The sequence below is a fragment of the Bos taurus genome, chromosome 17 (assembly GCF_002263795.3).
Source record: "Bos taurus isolate L1 Dominette 01449 registration number 42190680 breed Hereford chromosome 17, ARS-UCD2.0, whole genome shotgun sequence".
Lineage (NCBI taxonomy): Eukaryota > Metazoa > Chordata > Mammalia > Artiodactyla > Bovidae > Bos > Bos taurus.
This window is the reverse complement of record NC_037344.1, coordinates 61,483,362-61,507,065: the sequence shown is the minus strand read 5'-3', so window position 1 is coordinate 61,507,065 and position 23,704 is coordinate 61,483,362. Positions and strand designations below refer to the sequence as shown.

The window sequence follows — 23,704 nt, the reverse complement described above, 5'->3', positions numbered from 1 at the left end:
TGTACCATCTTCCAGGGACAGCTGAGTAATTTAATTGTGGTGATTTTGTGCAAGCTTACCTGTTCATAGTTTCCTGAGATGAGAGATCTGGGAGACATGAAAGGATCACATTTTTCTTGGAATGAGTGGTCAGGCAGGTCAGAGGGGAGCAGCCAGCTGTCTGCTGAGCAGACAAGGTTTTATTTTCACAGGTGGTATAACCTGTAAGTGATTACACAGAGGGTGCACCAAGCCCAGGGGATTTCATCCTTGAGCCTGTCTCAGAGTAGGGAAAGGGGCGAATAAGGTTTGTTCGGCTTCTGGGGAAGGATTCCAGGCTCCAGCTTCAGATCTGTTCCAGGACAGACCATACCCTGCTCTAGTTTCTTTATTCTGATGGGATCAGCCTCACCAACCTGTTAGTGAGTGGGAGGGGGAGGTCCCTTGTAACTGAATCCAAAACTCACATTTAATTTTAAATGCCTTTGCTGCTAATCTGTGACCCATCAAAAGGGGATTTGCTTTGCTTCCTGGTTTGATTATATCTACCTTACTGGAAATGAATGTCTTTATTTTTAGCATCTTCACTATTATCTCAGGGGCCACCCCCTCCCCGAGGATTTCCTTTTCCAGTTCTTATTCTTGGAGGTGGGAGGAATAAAACATCAGCCCCCAAGACTGGCAAGCGTAAGCACGGCCCACTCAGTCACTTTCTCCAGCCCCAGAGCCAAGTGGGGACACCAAAATCCCAAGGCATATGACTGCTCAGGCAGGACATGACATGTGAGGCAGTGGGAAGGGATGCTTGGTGGTTAGTACCAAAGAGTTGGTCCTCAAAAATCCCAGGTTTTCCTTGCTGGGTGACCTTGGGGAGGAAGTTGCCTTTGTCTCCTCCTTGGGAAGCCTAAGTGTGAATGATGAATGTGGGGAAATTTGGAGCCACAGTCAAATAAGGAGCCACAGATCGGCCCATGGGTGATATTTAAAATTTTGAACTTTGGCACTAACTGGTCAGACTGGACCACGGCTGGGGCCCTGGAGTAGGGGATCTCAAGGGTCTCCTGCTGCGCTGAGTGTTAACTCTTTAATTGCTGGATCACAGGGAAGTTTAGGGGGCTGGGGCAATATAACCAGCCAATGCAATATAACCATCCAGTGTAGGAGTATATATATATACATATACAAATAAAACCAGAGTTGACTTGCAATGTTGCATTAGTTTCAAGGGTGCAGCAAAGTGATTCAGTTACACGTACACGTGATAACCACTGGTTCAGCCATGTAGGGCAGGCCAGCCCACCTGAGGTAGCTGGAACTCGGCTGTCCACCCATGGGTGCTTTTTGAACATCTACTCACCACCTCCCATCCTTATTTCCTTGGGGGTGGTTAAGATCCAAGAGGCTGCCCTCCCTACCCCCTCATCACACTTGAATTGGTGCATTGTGGTGCACCAGCGTAAGGGAAACAGAAGCTTCTGGAAAGAGCTTTGGAGTTGGATCAGGAGACCTGGGTCCCAGCCCCAGCTCTGCCTCCCCTTTCTGGGCCTCAGTTTTCCCATCTGTGCTATGAAATAGCTGGTCTAGGTGACCCCAAGGCCGCTTCCATCTCTGAGGCTCTATAACTGTGTGATGAGTATTGAGTATGTATATTTGTGCGTGTGTGCATTCATGCTTCTAGGAAGGGTCAGCCCTGTGTTTGGGAATTTACCAGATGTGTTGAGCAGGTTTTGTTTGGGTGAATCAGGATGGAGACTGGCTCTTGTAAGAACTTTCCTAGGTTCCTAGAATCCTGTGCTCAGATGGAAAGGGGTCTTATTGGTTTGTGGCTTCAGTTGCATAGACATCCAGATCTGGCAGCACTTGAAAGCCCTCTAGAGACTTATCCCAGAAAGACACCAAGGATCTCTTTGAGAACCTCCACTCTGGAAAGATGCCTATGCCCTATAGCCCACTTGAGCACCTCGAGTTCAGAACCTCTGATCTAGTCATCAGGGGTACCAGGAAGGGCAAGCAGCTTGCCCAAGACCACACAGTGAGTCATGCACAGCAACATACAAAGATAAGATACCTGCCTTCATTCCTGGCTCCAGCAGCTGCCACTCCCCTGACCCAACCGGGGTGCAGGGGGAGGACCTTCAGCAGCTCCTTTCCAATTTTCTATCCTGTGAGGTGATCAGGAAGCATAGCTGTGGGGACAAGTGCGGACGTCTCCTTTCTCAGTGGTGGGAGGGAGGCAGTGGCCAGAGATCTTGCAGTCCGAAATGGTGGCCTGGGAAGTCAGTCTCCCCGGCTTGCTGTGCCTTCTGTTTTCTTGCTGCCTGTACACATCCTGGCTGCCTATCTAAGGCTGTGGGTCTGGTCAGAGTGGCTGCTCTGGGGGTCTATTTGTAAGCTGAGATATTTACTCTTTATTTAACCCTCTCTCTCTGTCTCTCTGTGGGTCATAGAGAATCTGACACTTTCTAATAAAAACTGCCATGACATATGGGCTTATCTTCTGCTCTTTATCGCCTTCAAGTTGGGAGCTGGTCATGAATGCAGACAAATCAGGAGTTGATGTAAAGACGATGAGAAGCAAACAGCATGGTTTATTTCTGTTAAGCACTGTGGCTGTAACCTGGGATAAAAATAAATCCGGGACCCAGTAGTGGTGGGCTGGAGTGATGAGCTTAAATTATTCAGCTGCCACCCAGGATGGAGATCCTTGATGTGCTAGAAGAGTGAAGGAGGCACCACAAAAATAGCCACCTCTCCTTCCTGTTCCCCACCCCTGTCTGTTTCTTTAAGCCAGCCTTTTTAGCCTCTAGGGGCTGCAGTATGAGATGCTGGGAGCAAACAGACCTGAGTTTGAATCCTGGCTCCAGTGCTTGGTTGCTGTGTGACTTCAGGAGAGACCCTAAACCTCTCTGAGCCTCATTTTCCTCAGGTGCACTAAGGGAGCACAGTGTGATGGTAAAGAGCATAGGCTCTGGAGATAGATCTCCTGAGCTTAAATCCTGGTTCTAGCACTTTCTAGTTATGTCATGTCACCTCTCTGGGCTTCAGTTTCTCCATCTTTAAAATGAGGATAATAAAGGAACTGTGAGCATTTTGAGTTAATGTTTGCAAACTGCTTCTCACTGAGCCTGGCAAGGAGTAAGTGTCCAATAAATGTGAGTGATGGGGATGCTGTTGGTGATGGTAGCAGCAGTCACCCCTGACCTAAATAAGACTGAGTTAGGATAGAGAAAGGTGACTCCTCTGTTGTGTCAGGCACACATCTCTGGGACCCAGGATAAAGAGGACACGGTGTGGAGATAGGGGACTTCCAGTTCCACTTACTTAGTATGTGGTCTTTGTGTAGTTGCCGGGGGCGGGGGGTGGGTGGCAGACCTCAGTTTATTCACCCATGAAATGGGCATAATGACCACCTTTCTTTAAGTCTTTTGAGGCCCCAAGGAAAAAGGGCGGTCATGAGTGTGGTGGGCAGGCCCTGGAGGAAGGCATTCGGGAGGAGAAGCCCTCTGTGTCTTTTGTTCCTCCAAATCCTTAGGAGGCTTTTGCTGAATCATCTCTACTCACCAGCTTGGAGCTCAAGGATTTTTCCTAGGAGACTTGAGCTTTCTCTCCCTTCCCTGCCTTGGTGCTTTCCCTGCCACAGTGGGTGTCTCTATATACAACTTCCAAAATGCTACAAGGCAAGATCCTTAGGGCCAAGGCTGTACCCTCTTCCTTTTTAGAGTCACAGTTAGCATGGCAGGTGCTCAGCAATGACTTGCATGAGTGAATGAATGAATGAAACCTTGATTAACTAGTGAACTGGTCAATTTGGAGAGATGCCTTTATGGTCCAGCCAGTGACCTGCATGCAGTAGGTCCTTAATTAGCATTGGTTCATTATGATGAGTCATTGGTGAAGAGTTTAAAAAGGGTTGGCTTTCATCTCAGATCTGCTACAGGCAAAGAACTGGCCTTTCTCGCCTGTCAAAGAGTTAGCTGACATTTATCCATATGTCATACATTTATTGAGTACTTACCGTATGCCTGGCACTATGGTGGGCATTGGCCAAAAAAATAATGGTAATAGTGACAAAGACACAGTCCCTTTGGGACTTAGATAAAGTAAGCGACTGCCTACAAAATGTGATCTTTTCAGGGAGAGGGCAGGTTTTAGTACAAAGAGGTCTTCCTTCATCACCCTAAAACACTCAGCTCACTGATATGTGAAAACCCATCATTAAAGTTTCATTCTTTGTCTTTAGGCTTTGCTCTTGGATGAAGAGCAGATGCTTTTGGGGTGGAATAATGCATCCTTCCTTATTAGTCACTTACACTTTAGCGAGGCGGAGTTGTAAAATCCTTTCTGAAAAGTGAGGGGAGCTTTTTGAAAAGCTTTTTGCGAGTGAGAAGCGGCATTTGCACAAAGTAAGCTTGCGGCTTTACCTGGGAGGGCAAAAGGCAGAGAAAGACAGACGTTGCTGGGTTCACATTCTGCTGTAAAAAGCTCTCAGTGCTCAAGAGACTGATTCACCTGAACTGGGTGGTTCATCTGACTCGGTGGTTCTCAGAGTACGGTCCTCGCCACCTCCCATCCCCACCCCCAGCGGTATCAGCATCATCTGAGAACTTGTTAGAAAAGGCAAATTCTTGGGTTAGATTCTGGACCTGTCCCACGAGAAACTCTGAGTTCAGGGCCCTGGGCTCTGTGTTTTCCTAAACCACCAATGCTATAGATTAAAGAGTTATTTGAAATGCTAAACACTTTTACAGGTGTCAGTTATAACAGTTCTAGGTGTGTTGTGAGCGTCAGACTTTTTGCCATGGTCCCCCACCCTCCACATCCCCCAGGGGGCTGAGAACTGGGGCCGTTGCCTCCCCATGACACATCATTAACTTTCTGCTACTGGCTCCCTCTATTTCCCATGGGAGCACAAGCTGGACCTAGCATCCCCTGCTAACCTGAGTGCTCTAGGAGGCTACTTCTTTCTCAGTCAGGATGCAAGGACTCAGGTTATAGGATGGTTCATTGTCCAGGTGGTAAGAATCACCCCTCCAGCCTGGCCAGGGAACAGAATTGGTTCCTTTTAGTCCAACATAGCTTTCCATTTGGGCCAGGGAAAAGTGGGAGACCGGGGTGCAGTGCTGAGGCACCAGACTGCGTATGCAATGTCACTGTGGTTTCTTCTAAGTAATTGTCTTGCTGTCATTACTTTTAAAGACATAATGCACACTTAAATCTCATTGTAATGGAGCTGTGTCAGACTCTGGCTTAGGAATGCAGCTAGTGAGCAAGATAACTGGCCTCAGGAAGCTCGGGGCTTTGCCCATCCCTCTGCAATCAATCAACAAGAGGGAATTAATCTGACAGTGTCATAATGATGTTTGGCTTGTGAAAGATTTATTTGGAGAGCGGGAGGAAAAAAAAACTCTCCGCATCTCTTAATATAATCTTTTAAGTTCATTCAGCTGCCTTTTTCTTCTTTCTTCCTCTCTCTCTTTCTTTCTCTCCTTCCTTTCCTCTCGAATGCATCTACACCATGATAAGCAGCAGCTTGTGAATGGAAGCAGCTTTCAGTAGAGAACAGATTAGGCAAGCAAGTTTGGTGCCAGCCATTGATGGCGAGGTGGTGTCTAGGGCTCCTGAGAAAAGAGATGATTTCTCAAAGTTTGTCAGGAGGCCCTGTATTCAAGATGCTGCCAGAAGGCATCTATGTGGTCCACTCTTCCCCCAAGCCCAGCCTGCCCCTGTCCCATCCCCTCTACCTGTGAGTTTCTTCTGTCACAGTAGCACTGGGTCTCTAAGTCTCTGTCTCTTCTCTCTCCCCTTCTCACACCCACACCGAATCCCCTTCTCCATCTTTTCCACCCTTTAAAAATTCCCTTTCTTTCTTCTCATAGTTCATCTTTCCTCCCCTTCTTTCTCCCTCATCTGATCTCTGCTCTCTCCCTCTGGCTAGCATTTTCTCCCAATCTCTTTCCATCTTCCTCTCCTAAATTCTGCCCTTCCCCATCCCATCTTTAGTCTCACCCAGGTAGATATACCAAAGTGACTTGGGAAGGGAATGCATTTACAAGTCCCGAGACCCCAAGTCGGGTCTCTGAGTAGCGTGAACCAACTCTCCCAGTTAGCCTGGGACTGAGGGGATTCTTGGCAGGCAGGACTTTGTGTGTTAAAACTGAGAGAAGCTCAAGCAAATCAGGACCAGTTGGTCATCTTACTGCTAAGGTCAAGTGCTTGGGATTTTGTGGAGCTTTCAAAAGGCCAGAGATGTAACTTCTTGGGCAAGTTGCCTGTCCTTCTGCTCTGGAGAGGAGCAGAGTGGTTTCTGAAGCCCTCCCCAGCCTCAGTGTGTTCAGCACAGCTCTGCATGGCTCTGAAGACTACCCGGGCATGCAAAGGCCAGTGGTCAGTCAAGGGCATGGGGCTGACTCCTTCCTCCTTTCTGACTTCCTTCCTCCAACAAGACTGACCACCCAGCCAGTTAGCTCTGCACTCCTCAGTCACAAGAGGGATCTGGCAAGAGACTGCAGGTGGTCCCTATGACAGAGATTCCCAAACGTCAACCTGGGTCAGAATTCCTCGGAGGGCTGTTAACACAGAGTTTCTGATTCAGTGGGACTAGGATGGGGCCCAAGAATTTTCATGTCTAACACATCATTCCCAGGGGACATGGATGCTGCTGCTCCAGGAATTCCGCTTTGAGATCCACTGCTTTCTGCAAACTCATTCCCTTTCATTTATTTATTCCCTCATTTATTCCTTCATTCATTCATTCTCAGATATTTATTGTATCCTACCATGTGCCAGGCACTGGGGACTCAGCAGTGAATGAGACAGAGTTCCCTGCCTTTCTAGAGCTTACAGTCTAGTGAGAAACAAAAGAAAAACACAAACAAGATGGTTTTAGACTATGTCAAGTGCTATGAAGGAAACAGCATGACATGACAGATAGTGATAAATGGTGTGCAGGGAGAGAGATAACTTAGTAATTAAAATTTAGTTATATGCTGTCCACCTGAAATTATCACAAAGTTAATCAGCTATATTCCCATACAAAATAAAAAGTTTTTAAAATTAGTTACAAAAAGGATGGCCAGGGGAGATGGTAATGGTTGAATTGAGAGCTGAGTCTCTAGAAGGAGCCAGAAGGAGCCAGGCTGGGGGAATGACAATCGCAAAAGCAGAGACAACTATGTTGTCTTGATGGAACAGCAAGAAGGTCAGTGCGGTGGGATGAGGGGAAAGTGAGGGAGCCTGCGGGCTGCAGGACCTGCCAGGGTAGGCGTGGAGTCTGGATTTCATTTCACTAGGGGGTGGGGGGAGGGTTTGAATCAGAAGTGACATGACCTAGTTTACAATTTTGGTAATGATCACTTTGTTTTCTGAGCGGAGAGCAGACTGCAGGAGGCAGGGGTGGAAGCCAGGAGACCAGTGATGGGGAGCAGTGACACAGCCTGGGGGACTAGGGGGTGCAAAGAAGGTGGTCAGATTCGGGGTGGCTTCTGCAGTAGCTCGGCCACCTCTTACTGATGGATTAGGTGTGGGGGTCCATTCTTGGCAGTGGTTCATTGGTTGTGATTCCGGGCACCGAAAGTGGGGCCTGTGGGTTAAGACGCCAGGCCGGCTAACGTGTATCGTCCCCTCCGCCCCCCACCACCCCAGAGGAAAAGGCAGCAGCTGGAGTTTTTCTTTCTCTCATGAGTAGTGGCTGGATTAACCTGTCAGCATTAAGGAGGACATCGGCGAACTTGGCGAAGCCGAGGAAGCCACTGGAAATGGCCGATGCCGCTGTGTCAGGCTGGGACGTGGGGTCAAGCCTCTCTCCCAAAGTTCTGGAGATCGGGGTGGGGGCTTGCGGGAAAGGTTGTTGGACAAGATGGTGAACCACTTCTGGCGCCTGCAGCTTCCCCTCTGATCGTTAGAGACCTACCTGTGGCTCACCTGAGCCGGGAATCTAGGCCAGAGGGCATCGTAGGCACTGAGCATGCTCCTGAGGAAGAGCGCTGGAGCACCTTCATCCCACCTCCGCCCCCCTCCCCACCCCTGCCCCGCCCTGGGCGGGGTGAAAAGCCACGTGCAGACCGATGAGGGGCCTCCAATGCCTTTCAGAAAGGCATCTGCTGCTGTTTCTTTTGGTTTGCTTTCTCTTCTCTCTCTCTCTTTTTTTAAACTTTGGAAGGGTTGATCTAGCCAGGGCCGACCTCCGTGTTATCTGTGTGTTTTTTAAAGACAGCCTGGTGTATTACATTGATTGATTTGCGGATATTGAAGAGTCCTTGCATCTCTGGGATAAAGCCCACTTCGACATGGTGTATGATCTTTTTAATGTGTTGTTGGATTCTGATTGCTAGAATTTTGTTAAGGATTTTTGCATCTATGTTCATCAGCCAGTCCAGGTTCTATGCAGGATACTGGATGCTTGGGGCTGGTGCACTGAGACGACCCAGAGGGATGGTATGGGGAGGGAGGAGGGAGGAGGGTTCAGGATGGGGAACAAGTGTATACCTGTGGCGGATTCATGTTGATGTATGGTAAAACCAATACAATATTGTAAAGTTAAAAAATACAATAAAATAAATATATTAAAGCTAAAAAGAAATTAAAAAAAAAAATAAAGACGGGCCTGGGCGCATCAACAGCGCATAAGCCACTTTGGGGAGAAATCTCCGGGAAGAATAAATAGTGCTTATATGCTGGTTACCAAGTGGGGGGCTTTACTTGTGATTATAGTGGAAGGAGAGCTGTCCTCATTCACAGCCTCTCAATTTTCCACGCAGAACTCATCTGCTGTACAGATTAGCATTAAATTTTCATTCTGATATAAGGTGCCGAGGGTGAATTTATTCTTTCTCATATCCTAGTACACCACCATGACCATCACCTATCCTTGCAGGTTTCTTTCTCAGTTATTCATTCTTTATTATTTATTTCTAAAATTTATTTAATTAATTTTAATTAATGTATTTATTTTTAATTTATTATTTATTCTCTTTTATTCCCCTACCCCAAACCCCTCCCCTAATAGGCAACCCTTCTATTCTGTTCAGTGATCATCTCTTTTGTTGTTTATGCACCTGCAAAACGTGTATTTTTTTCCTAACTTCTTATTCTGTATTGGACTATAGCCGATTAACAATGTTGTGATATTTTCAGGTGAACAGCAAAGGGAGTCAGCCATACATACACATGTATCCATTCTCCCCCAGACTCCCCTCCCATCCAAGCTGCCGCTTAACATTTAGCAGAGCTCCCTGTGCTGTACAGTAGGTCTTTGTTGGCTATCCATTTTAAATATAGCAGTGTGTACCTGCTATATATATGACCTTCCCAAACTCCCTAACTGTCCTTTCCACCATCAACCATAAGTTCACAAAACATGTATTTTTAATTTACATAAATGCTATGGTGCTGTAGATCTCATTGTTTCTCACCTTTCCCCCCCTACCCAGCACTGTTTTTTAAGAGATCGTGAGATGTGCATCTAATCCTTTGCTTTTAATTGTTGTTGTGCTCCAAAGTGTAAATCCCTTATATTTTACCATTTTCTTATATTAGTTTCTCTCCAGTTACCCAGATCATTTCTGGAAATTTCCCTGCACTGGGCAGCTGGGATTCTTTCAAGACATAGAGATTCATTTTTAATAGAACTTTAACGTCATTTGGGGCTTCCTTGGTGGCTCAGATGGTAAAGAATCCACCTGCAATACAGGAGACCTGGGTTCAATCCCTAGGTCAGGAAGATCCCCTGGAGAAGGGAATGACTACCCACTCCAGTATTCTTATCTGGAGAATCACCTGGTGGGCTGTAGTCCATAGCGTCGCAAAGAGTTGGACACGGCTGAAGCAACTTAGCATGTAGCAATGTCATTTGAGAGGTGCAGGTTGATGCTTTACTGTTTTGCTTTGGATGGTTTGCTCAGCAAACACTGAGGAATAGCTTCTAATATCAGACCCCATAGGTATGTCGAGGAAAACAGAGGTCAAGTTGATGGGGTCTGGAGCCAGGGACATCTGGGTTTAAATTCTGTCTCAGATATTCATTGACTGTGTGACCTTTGGCAAAATGAGTTTCTCTCTCTGAGTCTCAGTGTCTTCTATAAAATGGGGATAGTCTTAATATTCTTATAAGATTGCTTGAGAGTGAAATGATATTATGCATGATGTGGTTTGTGTAAGGAAACTTTGTCTTAAATGATACTTGGGGGTGGGATGTGGATAAATGGGTGTTAATGGCCCCTCCATGTTCTGCTGAATTTACCCTGTGTGGAGGGGTGTATACGGTGTGTTGGGGAGCAGTTTTATGGCTGAGGTTGAGACAGTCATTTCCTTCAACAACCTGTTGAGTAGTCATTTCCCCAACTACGTAGAGAGACCTGGATCCTGTCCCAGACTCAGCCACACAAGCTTCTCTGTGTACCCCCCAGAGCCTTGGTTTCCTCCTCTAACGTGGCCTCTGGAAAAACACTGGTGGCAGCAGAAAGGATCGCACTGCCCCTGAATATGCTCAGAGGGTAAAATGCTTCAGAGGCTGGTAGTTGGCCTCCTCAAGTGGCCGTAGAGGCTCCCTAGAGCCTCCCCAAGGCCCTGGGCTTGAGCAGCTTTCAGCTCTGGAAAATCCTCCCTCTGGTTGTCATGGCAGCAGATCTGGAATGGGAACCTTTATCCCGATGGAGCAGCACAGGGGCATTTCTCACTGACACAGACTGTAACGGTGGCCTCAGGGCTCTACTACAGGGTGGTCTTTGATGCCCTGGAGAGCTCCCCACCTGCTCTTCATCCTCTTGCTAGAAAGGTCTCTGAGATAAAGTCTGTCCAATTGGGTTCAAGTCCCAGCTATGCAACATGGTAATTATATGCTGGAGCTGCAGTTTTGTACAGGAAGCAAATGAGTTGGGGGATAGACAGAGCAGTCCCAAGGACTAGCCCTGTGCTTTTCATTCACATGAGTGATTGCCTTTAACCCTCAGAAATCCTTGGGAAAGAGGCAGTAGTATTATGCCCATTTTGCATACAGAATTCTGAGGCAACAGAAAGCTGGAGAGGCAGCTTTCTCAGTCCCCTCCCCGCCCTGCCCCCAGTTCATTTAGTAAAGGGTGGATTCAACAACTCAAATCCAGATCTTTGGATATTACAGTCAAGTTTCCATAGCAAAGAAATAAACTTCCTAGGGCCTCATTCTTCTGCTCTGTAAAATGGGATAATAGTCAGTTACCACTTCCCTTACTATTCAGAATTGTTGCAAAGATCGAGCAATTTAGAAACACTTTTTAACAATGTAAAGCTCTACAGAAACAGATTGTCTAGTCTTCAACTCCTTCTGGTTTGTAGCCAAAGCAAGAACATCACTCTTGTAAAGGACTGGATCTCACTGACCAGTAGGATGCTGTATTCTCAGTGGTTAAAGCACAGCTGCTGCCTCTAGACTTCTTTGGAATTCAGCTGTGCTACTTGCTGGACTGTGAACTTGGGCAAGTTGTTTGGCCTCTCTGGCCTCAGTTTACTCATCTATAAGATGGGAATAATAATATCATCTCCCTTGTAGAGTTGCTATGAAAATTACATGAGTTAATATACATATGAAGCACTCAGAACAGTGCCCAGTACATGGTCAACTATAGAAATGCTAGCTGTTTATTATTGCATAGGACTTACATTTTAAAAATTACTTTCATTTTGGTATTTGGCAAAACTAATACAATATTGTAAAGTTTAAAAATAAAATAAAATTAAAAAAATTAAAAATTAAAAAAAATAAATACATAAATAAAAATTGCTTTTAGAGTCAATGGTGTTTCACAATAAACTTCTGAAGGGGAGAGTTGGGATTTACTCCTTCCATTTACAGATGAAGGAACTAAACCCCATAGAGGTAAACCTTTTCCCTAAGATCGCAAGGTAAGTTGGGGACCAGAAAAAAGTTCAATCTTTAGGGATGACAATGGCTACGCCACAGAACTTTAAAGCACAGCAGGTCCACCAGGCCAGTGACAAGGCATCAAGCCGACAAAATGTGACAATATGCTGGGAAAAGCAGGCAGTTAATGTCTGGGAACTTATTTTGCCCAGTCATTAACTTCAGGGGTTATTTAATTTTAGTGTATGCAAGAATCTCCTGGGGTATTTTTAAATTCTCAAGGCCCATCCCTGGAAATTCTGGCTCAGAAGGTTTGGGTTATACCCTGGAACCTGCAAGGTAAAGGGTTTCCTGACTGATACGGTAGCAGCTGATCCATGGGTCATTCTGGGAGGAACAATGCTCTTTCCCATGGGTGAATTCTCTTCATCACTCCCAGGGCAGTGGGCTTGAATGCCTCTAGGATGGTTGGCTCAGCACCTACAAAGTCATTCTGTGCATTGCTGAACAGGTCTGATCAGCGTGGTTGTCCTTCTTGATGTTAACTTAGATCTGATTCCTGTCACTCCTGATCATTTCACCTTCCAGAGCCAAACTGAAGAAATGAAAATCCTAAGACAGAACATGGTAATTGTATGAGGCTATAAATCTGAGTTCATTTTTGTCAGGGGGTAATTAAAAACGAATGTCTGATCTGCTCTGCATTGAATTTAGAGGTCCTCTCAACCAACATACAATCATTTATTCATTCAACATATAGTTACCACTATTCAGTTGATAGATATTTATTGACTACCTACTACCGTGTCTGATTCTTTGTGACCCCATGGACTGTAGCCTCGGAGAAGGCAATGGCGCCCCACTCCAGTCCTCTTGCCTGGAAAATCCCATGGACGGAGGAGCCTGGTGGGCTGCAGTCCATGGGGTCTCGAAGAGTCGGACACGACTGCGCAACTTCGCTTTCACTTTCACTACCATGTAGGTCAGATGTCCCCAGATAACAAAGTGGACCTTCAATTCCCACATTTTCCCTGTGAAATCAATCCCTCCTGACTTGCACAAAATGGTTAGCCAGACTTTAAAAAATAACCTATTAGGAGCTGAAAGAAAGAAAACAAAACCTATTAAGGGATATAGATGAAATGGTCAAATGTCCCTTTATAGTGTTTGATTCATCAACTATATTATACAAAAATACTTATTATATAAAATAATCAAGTAATCCATAAAAACTGCTTTCTGCCACTGACATATTTTAAAAACAGTCAACAAACCAGAAAAGTAAGGCCAATTTTATAATTTTTTAAAAAAGTCATCTGCTACAAATACTTTTTGTTAAAGAATGGGAAAAGGAAGAGATATCATTTGGAGCATAATGGTTGAAAAGTTTAGAAAGAATTTCCTAACTATTTTGTTATTCAAAACAAGTAAATCGAGAGAGATAATGACAGTGTAAAACACTTTAAGGACCTGGATAGAAGGTAAATTTCCATTGTCTTAGGGATATTTGGTCGAGGGTGGGGGTCCTTATGTTCTATTTGGTCATTTTTAGTATTTATCGGGCACTGTGCTCACTGTGCGGATACAGTAGAAAACAATTTAGAGTTGGTACCTTCCCTTGAGGAGGTAGACATAAATCAGTGATGATACAAATGAATGTATAATTAGAACCTGAGGCAAGGGTTCTAAAGAGAGGAACACAAGTTTATGAGCACATGTCACAAAGAAATCTGACCTCATCTTCCTGGAGGAAGTGGCATTTGACTTGGGAGCTGAGGGATGAACAGAAGGTAACCAAGTAAGAAGAGAAAACATTCATGGCAGGGAAAAAAGAGTGTGTCAAGGCCCTGAGGTGGTGATATCCAAGGGTCAAATAAGGCAGCATCACGCAAAACATAGGGTTGGTGGGGAGCTCAGTATGAGCTGAGGTTGGTAGTACCTGCAGGGCCATCATGAGGCAGTTCGTCTTTATTCTGAGAGCAGTGCGATTTTATAAGCAAAAGGATGACTTAGCCTAATCTGTTTTGAAAATGACTTCCTGGTTGCAGCACAGGATTCACAATAAGGGGAGGAAATACTCTATACTGACTGAGAAAGTTTCTTGTATTGGCCAATCTGCCCACACCCCTTCTCTTTATAGCACTGACTGCCTAGAAATCAGGAAGACAGTGGGACCCCAACGAGGGAGTGTTCTGCAATTAATCATGGTATAGGGTCCAATTCCTGAAAATGTGGGGGCTGAGAGTGGAGGGAGGAGGTAGGGATAGTTGCCAGTCTGCCTGGGTTTGAATCCCAGCTCTGCTGCTGTGCAGGCTTTCTGGGTAGTTCAAACAGTAAACGATCTGCCTGCAATGCGGGAGACCTGGATTCGATCCCTGGGTTGGGAAGATCTCCTGGAGAAGGGCATGGCAACCCATTCCAGTATTCTTGTCTGGAGAATTCCATCGACAGAGGAGCCTAGTGGGCTACAGTCCTGCTGCTACTGCTAAGTTGCTTCAGTCGTGTCCGACTCTGTGTGACCCCATAGATGGCAGCCCATGAGGCTCCCCCGTCTCTGGGATTCTCCAGCCAAGAACACTGGAGTGGGTTGCCATTGCCTTCTCTGAGGCTACAGTGCATGGGGTCGCAAAGACTCGGACATGACTGAGTGACTAACACTTTCACTTTTCTGCTGCTGTGTGACTTTGAGCAAGTTACTAAACCTCCGTGTACCTCAGTTTCCTCATCTGGAAAGTGGGGATGACAATAACATCTACTTCTTGGGATTGTCTTGGGAATTTAAGAAGAATATATATATATATATATATATATATATAAGAACAAATATATATATATTAGTCTTTGCTTGGAACAGGCATGGGGCTTCCCTTGTGGCTCAGCTGGTAAAGAATCCGCCTGTAGTGTGGGAGACCTGGGTTCAATCCCTGGGTTGGGAAGATCCCCTGGAGAAGGGAAAGGCTACCCACTCTAGGATTCTGGCCTGGAGAATTCCATGGACTGTATAGTCCATGGGATCACAAAGAGTCAGACACAACTGAGTGACTTTCACTGGAACAGGCATGAGAGATGCTTGATAAACACTAGTTACTGTTATTTTGATGATGGTGGTGAAATTACAGAGTTCGACATTCTAGAGGGGGTACTTGATGAAAGTGAAAGAGGAGAGTGAAAAAGTTGGCTTAAAGCTCAACATTCAGAAAACGAAGATCATGGCCTCTGGTCCCATCACTTCATGGGAAATAGATGGGGAAACAGTGAGAACAGTGGCTGACTTTATTTTTTGGGGCTCCAAAATCACTGCAGATGGTGATTGCAGCCATGAAATTAAAAGACGCTTACTCCTTGGAAGGAAAGTTATGACCAACCTAGATAGCATATTCAAAAGCAGAGACATTACTTTGCCAACAAAGGTCCGTCTAGTCAAGGCCATGATTTTTCCAGTGGTCATGTATGGATGTGAGAGTTGGACTGTGAAGAAAGCTGAGCGCCGAAGAATTGATGCTTTTGAACTGTGGTGTTGGAGAAGACTCTTGAGAGTCCCATGGACTGCAAAAAGATGCAACCAGTCCATTCTGAAGGAGATCAGTCCTAGGTGTTCTTTGGAAGGAATGATGCTAAAGCTGAAACTCCAGTACTTTGGCCACCTCATGAGAAGAGTTGACTCGTTGGAAAAGACCCTGATGCTGGGAGGGATTGGGGGCAGGAGGAGAAGGGGATGACAGAGGGTGAGATGGCTGGATGGCATCACCGACTGCATGGACGTGGGTTTGGGTGAACTCCGGGAGTTGGTGATGGACAGGGAGGCCTGGCGTGCTGCAATTCATGGGGTCGTAAAGAGTTGGACACGGCTAAGCGACTGAACTGAACTGACTGAACTGAGAGGGGGTACTCTTAATCCTTTCCACTCTGCCCACTGCCTCGCTTCCTTTTGGACTTTACTTAAACATCAGCTTCTCAGTGAGGCCTTTCTTTTCTAATCATCTTATTTAAAATATCACCCCCCTCCAGAATTTTGCTTCTTCCTTCTTTATTTATTATTTATTATTATCCCCCTAGCACTTAGCACCATATGACACACAATTTTACTTGTTTATTTCATTTGTTGTCTATCTCCCCCCACTAGAATGTCAGCTCCACTGGTGCAGGAATATCTGACTATTTTATTTATGACTATAAGCTCACTACACTGTATCCCACAGCGTCTGGCAACACAGTAAGTTCTCAGTAAGTAGTATTTGTTAAACAATGGGCACTGACAGTGTCAGTCTAATGCTCTTTGCTCTTGTTTGAAACCTGACCCACTCCCCAGGCTGCTCTGACTCGTCCTACGGTTCATTAAATGGCAAAAACAGTAAAAGAGAAAGCAAACCTCATGCCTTAGAAGGGGTCAGGGACAGTCAGGGAAGGTGCTGAGGCACCAGAGATTTTGGTGATGGGAAGAAAGTGAAGGTCTTTTATAAAACCAGCTCAGTAGCCTGATCTTTGTAACCTGATTAATGATATTAATCCTTTGTCAATATCAACATTACCTCAGCTCTGGCTGTGGCAATTGGTGGAGCAGCAGACTTATTCAATATTTAAGAAGACCTGCATTGCAGGAGAAGGATTTGGACTGTGTGTGGAAGAACAAGCAGCAAATGCTCAGTGACAGTCTCTTAAGTGGTGGATTATTTTTAAAAGGAGAGAAACAAGAGAAGAAAAGGCCCTAAAGCCCTCAGCCTCCCCCTGGGCTTCCTTGGTTTCTGGTAACATTTGCTCTGACTCAGAGCGAAGAGAGTGCTGTCAGCAGAAGGGAAACTAGGGACCAGGAACTTTGGTCTCCTGGGTTCCATTTTTCTAGCATTACATGCAGAGGTGGTCCTTAGAGTGTGTGTGGTCTCTAGACCAGCAGCATAGCATCACTCTGGAACTTAGAAATGCAAATTGGTGGGCTCTGTCCCAGACTTCCTGAATCAGAATCTGCAGGCCTGGGAAGTGGGCATTGGTCTAGTTTCCTGAGCCCTCCTGACTCTGGTGCACATTCAAGTTGAAGGTTCACTGGCTGAAGGAGAGAGAGCCTGGAAAGAGTGTGGCTCAGGGCACATGGTTCTAAGCTGGTGGTTCTCAGCCCCAGCTGCACAGTAACATCATCAGGAGGACTTTCAAAAAGTGTGATGTGGGTACCCACCATGAGCATCTTCTTTAGTTGGTTTGGTTGGGATCCTGGAATTAGCATTGTTGAGTCCTCCCATCCCCCCTCAACAATTCTAGGGTGCAGCCAGGGATGTGACACTTTGTTCTAAGACAATCCTTCTGTTTACCAGTGATGTGCCTTTGGTGAGTCATCTTACCTCTTGTGTCCTTATTTTGGGCATCTTTGAAGTGAGCCCTGAAACTCTAATCTTGTGTGACTTGCAAGGAAATGAAGATTAAGAAGGACGCTATTGCGATATCTTTGTAGGTGTTAAAATGCTGTGCATGTAGGAGAGTTGAAGAGGGTCTCCTGGGATGTGTCGATACCTTTTGATGGTTCTTGACATTTCCTTCTGGTTGCCTCATTGACCTCTCTCATCCTCTTGGGGATCTAGGGCCATAGAATGCTCACCTCAACCCCCAAGATTTTAAAAGATCTCCGAGGCTCCTCAGTTTGATTACTGCACTTGGGAGAGGAAAGCTCAACACCAGGTACAGAAGGCAGGGAAAACAAGAGGACCTGCGTGTAAGTTCAGGTCGTACAGTCTGTGGTTGGCAATGAGGACTCTGTATGAGAGTTACTATTATTTTGAAATGAGAACTCCCAGTTTTTGAGTATTTAATGTGGGCCAGCACTGTGCTTGGGGTGCTGCATGTCTGATTTCATCCAATTCTTCCATCAGTCCTGAGTAGAAGGCACAGTGATAAGCCCCATTTTCTGGACAAGGAAGGGGAGGAGCCAAGGAACTTGCTTAAGGTTCCAGGCTAGCGGGGGATAGAGCCAGGACTAGCCTCAGTGACATGTCTGGATTTAGGTACTTCAAATGCAGTGAGTCCCTAAACTAAAGACAGTTTGGCTTCCTGGGAGAGGTAATTCTTGAGGAGAGGGTCTGAAGATGTCCCAAGAAGCACCAGGTGAAATGAGTGTGGGAGGAGTTGAGCATCACCTCCTGTTCATTTTGGAGAAGGAAATGGCAACCCACTCCAGTATTCTTGCCTGGAAAATCCCATGGACAGAGGAGCCTGGTGGGCTACAGTTCATAGGGTTGTGAAGAGTCAGACACGACTAAGTGACTTCATTTTTCACTTTCCTCTTCCTTTTGCTTCTAAATCCAGACCCTTAACCCAGTGCCTCCTGCTGGTTTCAGTTCTACATCACAAGTGCTTGGTTTTTCATTCAGGCCTTTTCTGTCGCCAGGTCCCATTGTTGGGGACATTTTAGTTTCCTTTCTTAATTTTCCTTGCAACTTGGTCAGGCAAAAACCAGATTAAAAACTCAGAATAACTGCAAAACTTCAACTCCTGTCTTACAGAGGAATGACCTTCAAGTTTTCCTTTCTTTCCTGAATAAGAAGCTGGGAATCAGGGACAAGGGGACTCAATCCACACTCGTTCTTGGCTTTGAAAGATGAGGACTATCCTACTCCCTCAAATCAGCCTTCATAAGTAACCCATTTTATTGTAGAAACTGAGCTGGTAGCTTGGCTGGAGAGGAACTACTTGCAACTACCCCTGGCTTACTGCAAACCTTCTGCCTTTGAGCATGCCCCATGGGTGTTAGAGATTAAAAATATACTTAAAAACCCATTTGCTCCCAGCAGTGGTTTGTTATCTGATTAGACTCCAGAAAGGCTGGGTACTAGATGATTCCTGCAAGCTTTCCATCCCCAGTTGAACCCCAAGTCAATATGTTCGCTCTTGGCTGGTTTCCATTCTTCTTCTTCACCTCATTCTGCCCCCAGCAAGGTGATGGTGTAGGAATGGGACTTGAAGTGCACCTTTGGTTTTGCATGGGAGAAATTGGCCAGGAAACTAACCACAATGACAGTCCTTTTAGGTCCTTGGCACTTTGCCTCTCAAATTGCCTCTTAGCATCAATTATCTTATTATCAGCCCTTTGCCTCTATCGCACTCTGAAAAATAAAATAGGAAACAGACCAAACTACTAAGCATTTGTCCCACTTAATAGTCCTCTTTGTAAGAGGAAAAGTGGAAAGGTAGGAGTGCTTGCTGATTAGTATTCTATATATATTTACATATGATACATATGTATATATGATATATAACATCTTTACATATTATGTATATATTATTTATCTTATATATACATATATGTATATGTATGTGTTTGTGTGTGTATGTGCTCAGTCGCTCAGTTGTGTCTGACTCTCTGCGACCCCATGGACTGACTGTAGCCTACCAGGTTCCTCTGCCTGGAAAATTCAGGCAAGAATACTGGAGTGGGCTGCCATGCTCTTCTCCAGGGGATCATCACCCTCCCACATACAAGGATCCAACCCTCATCTTCTGAGTCTCCTGCATTGCAGCAGATTCTTTACTGCTAAGCCACCTGGTAAGCCCTTTGTGTGTGTGTGTGTGTGTATGTGGAGAGAGAGAGAGGGAGGGAGCAGATTATCATTCTTTGCAGTTAGTTATGTTCTGTAAAGTCATCAGGTTATGTTCTGTAAAGTTCATCATCATGGTCACTGATGAACACATGACTAAATCATTGCTCCCAGAAGAAAATCAGGGTTAAGTTCCTGCATGCTTCTGGTCACACTGCATCAACCAATCTGTATATATTCTTGCTTTCTGTGTTTCTGTTTAAAGACACATTATTTAATACACATCTTAGTCTGTTTGAACTACATTGATGGAAAACCTAACTCAAACTAATTCAAGTGATGCTAAATGACATCTATTGGCCAACATAATCAAAGAGTCCATGACACAGCTGAGGAGTGACTGAATCCCATAGCTTAACAGCTGTAGGAGTGAGAGCTGACTGTCTCTTCATTCTGCTTCCCTTTGGGTTACCCTCACACCCAGGCAGATTTTCTCTACCTGATCAAACCTCATCAAGTTAAGTTTGTCTTATCCCATCTTCAGTCCAGTAAAGAAAAGAGAGTAACTCCTTCCTAAGATATTCCAACAAAAGTTTCAGGACTGAGTCTAATTGGCTTGTATTGGGGAACCAATACAACTTTGAATCAAAGAGGAGAATATGTTGATTGCCCAGACCAGAGTCATGTGACTGCCCCATGGCTGGTAGTTGAGGTCATTCCCATCAGAACCATGGGTAAGATAGGAAAAGGATGGTTCACTAAAATAAAATTGGAGTGCTGATACCAGGAGAAGGAGGGACAGTTGTCCACTTCCCATCCCCCCATGGAACATTCCATCTTGTGGAGGATGATTTCTGTGAACTATAGGAGGCTAAGCCCTAAGTTTCTGTATTCTAAGAACTTTAAATTTTCAGAGACGAAAGGGTTCAAGGGGCTATAGAAAGCATCATGGGACTGTGAGAATTGAACTGGGACTTGAGGTGTTAAGTGGAGGAGCAGGAACATTTCAGAGGATGAAAAAGGCTTCTCAACATCTTACCATCCTGGTATCTTCTGTGGCATGAACCTCGGGGAGAAAAGTGTGAATTACATCATAAAATGAGGGTGGATCCCAACTTTTAGACAGTTCATCAATTACTAGTTTCACCCCTATGTACACACACACACACACTTTCATATAGTCACCAAAATGAGAGATAAAGTGAAAGTGAAGTTGCTCAGTCGTGTCTGACTCTTTGTGACCTCATCCATGGACTGTAGCCTATGAAGCTTCTCCATCCATGGAATTTTCCAGGCAAGAGTACTGGAGTGGGTTGCCATTTCCTTCTCCAGGAGATCTTCCCAACCCAGGGATCGAACCCGGGTCTCCTGCATTGCAAGTAGTCGCTTTTTACCATCTGAGCCTCCAGGGAAGCTCCAGAATGATAGAAGTAAAGTACTAAACGTGTGCTGCTGTCTGGGGTCCTGAACTGTAGCTTGGGCCAAAGCTCTCTTCATGTCTCCCCAACTTTTCTAAGAAGTCCTACTTCTTATTGGTTCTGATTCAGTTTTGGGGAAGGCCAATTAACTTTATTAAACCTCAACTTTCCATCTGTAAAATAGATTCAATGATGTCTCTTTGCAAGCACAGTATGAGCCAATGTACGTAAATCATTTAGCATGGTCACTGCTGCTGCTGCTGCTGCTGCTAAGTCGCTTTAGTCGTGTCCGACTCTGTGCTACCCTAGAGACGGCAGCCCACCAGGCTCCCCCATCCCTGGGATTCTCCAGGCAAGAATACTGGAGTAGGTTGCCATTTCCTTCTCCAATGCATGAAAGTGAAAAGTGAAAGAGAAGTTGCTTAGTTGTGTCCGACTCCCAATGACCTCATGGACTGCAGCCTACCAGGCTCCTCCGTCCATGGGATTCTCCAGGCAAGAGTACTGGAGTGGGGTGCCATTGCCTTCTCCGAGCATGGTCACTGGCACCCTGTAAATGGTAAATACCATTAGAGCTGTTATTCTCAGCCATTATATCCTGGAGATGTGACAGGATATAATGGAGACTTCTCCTTATTTAATTCTAACCATGTGCCAGACACTATTCTAAACACTTTACAAGTATTAGCTCATTTAATCCTTCAACATCCCTACAAAATAATACTACTATCACTATTATTATGAAGTTTTTCATATGAGGAAACTAAGGCACTGAGAGGTTTAGTAACTATCCTAACATCATGCAGCTAGAAAGAGACAGAGTTGTAATTTGAACTGTGGCAACTCAGCACCTTTCAACCTCTGCACTCCTCTGCCTCCAGTGATGAAGGTCATAACACCCACCTGCCTAGGTCATTGTGAAGACCAAGGACTTTGTATATTGCAGACCGCTCCATCCATTCTTGCTCTGATGGCTGTTTTCATGGGGACATAGGGAGAGGAACAGGAACTTTGGGGTTCATTTGGGTTCTCCAGCCAACACTGACTGAGATTCGTTTTTCTGTTGCCTTCCCCCATCTGGTGTCAGGAGAGCAGGAGAGAGGAGTGGATGAAGCCAAGTCTCCAAGATTTATTATTCATGGGAACCAAGAGAAGCTTTTTGTTCTTTCTGACCTGGTCTCAGATTTCTTAGAATCCACATCCCAGGGAGATAGCATGGCTGGACAATCTGAGGCAAAAACTGTCCTTCCCAGCCAGGGAACCTGTAACCTGTGTTCGTTTGGAGGGTGGGAATTCTGCAAGAGCCCCTGGATGACCCAAGTGAGGGTTTGCCCTGCCCAGAACTAGCCCCTATGCTCTCTACTGCTGTGTCTTCCACTCCAGCGTCTCAACAATCCTATGAAGGAACGGCTGTTACAGCCCCCATTTTACAGCCTCAAGAAAATTGAGGCTCTGAAATGTGCAGTAATTTTTTCCAGGCTCACCCAGCTCAAGTTTAGCTGGGGGTTGAATCCAGGTCCGTGTGACTGCAAAGCCTGAGCTCTTGGTGGGAGATTCTGTCCTGGAATTTGTACCATGTGTGAAAATGACTGTTGTGTGTGTGTGGGGGTGGGGGGTTGTTGGAACTGAAGATGGTTGGTGTGTAGATGCAGTTGGGTATGGGCGTGACTGTCACAAATGTGGGTGTGTTGTGGGTGGAGAAGGTGCTGAGAGTGTGGGAGGAGGGGTGGTTAGGAGTGTGTGGAGTGTGTGTGGTAGAGGTGTGTGGATGTATGGTTTGAGTATGAATGGGCATAAGTGCATCAGAATGTTGTCAATGGGGATGGGCAAGTCTAAGTATGTGCTGTGGGAAGGAAGGGGCTGTAGCAGGGTGTAGGTAGGTATTGGTGAACTGAAGTAGAGGGTGTGGGTGACAGTGAATGTGAGTGTGGGTTTGTGCGTGTTGAGGTGAAGAGGCAAGCAAAGCTCTTCCTGATCCCTGATTGCCTGTTCTTCCAAGGATGAAATGAAATACGCATTTTCCCATGGCAGGGCGCATCTGAGACCAGAGTACTGAATCTTTCTGTCGTATAAACAGAAACTGGCCTTGCTTGCTTGATGAGAGTCAGACATGTGAAATGTGAGGAGTTTTGCTCGCACATAAGAGGAAAGTCTGTGAACTTGAACCATTCCTTTTCAAATGCAGAAAGAGGCCATTTCAGAAAAGCTCATAGCCCTCTTTACAACAGTCCCAACAAGTAGTTTTGCTGTGTGTGCTTGACCAGCTCCAGCGAATGGGAACTCATTACTTCTCAAAGTAGCACATCCTCCTTTTGATACCTCTGATGGTATCAGCTCTAACAAGAGCTGGATTTTGTTTGTTTGGGTTTGGGGGATTTGGGGCCACACTGTGTGGCTTGTGGGATCTTAGTTCCCTGACCAGGGTTCGAACCCATATCTCCTGCAGTAGAAGCACTGAGTCCTAACCACTGGCCTGCCAGGGAATACCCAAGAGCTGTCCTTTACCTTATGCCAGACTTTCCCTCACTGTACCTTTCACTTGGCGCCAGATCTAGCTAGGCAGCTGTGTCATATGAGTGGTTGTCCAGAGTAATGGTTAGGAGTATTGATATCAAGGGAAGATACACCTGGATTTATACCTGGTTGGCTCCACCATCGCTGGAGAAGGGATAGGCCACTCACTCCAGTATGCTTGGGCTTCCCTTGTATTGCCTGCAATGCGGGAGACCTGGGTTTGATCCCTTGGTTGGGAAGATCCCCTGGAGAAGGAAACGGCTACACACTCCAGTATTCTGGCTTGGAGAATTCCATGGACTGTATAGTCCATGGGGTCGCAAAGTGTCAGACATGACTGAGCGACTTTCACTTAAAAGAACAAATATTGTATTATTTGCAACAATAGTCAAGATAACAGAGTGGTCAGAAGGCTCATTTATACAAGACCCAGATCCAGGAAT

General features: G+C 45.6%; 1 protein-coding gene across 8 annotated transcripts in view; it reads left to right on the top strand.

The window, feature by feature from the left end:
- RPH3A (rabphilin 3A) overlaps positions 1-23,704 on the top strand; it is a 293,036-nt gene that overhangs the window by 193,199 nt on the left and 76,133 nt on the right. Inside the window, exon 1 of one of the 8 annotated variants that reach the window (XM_059875882.1) lies at positions 13,548-13,610. The exons of 6 other annotated variants lie outside the window; for them this stretch is intronic. The gene's annotated coding sequence lies outside the window, so the exon portion shown is untranslated. Of the gene's footprint in view, positions 1-13,547; positions 13,611-23,704 lie in introns of those variants that run through there. One more of the 8 variants, XM_059875876.1, reaches the window with a different exon arrangement.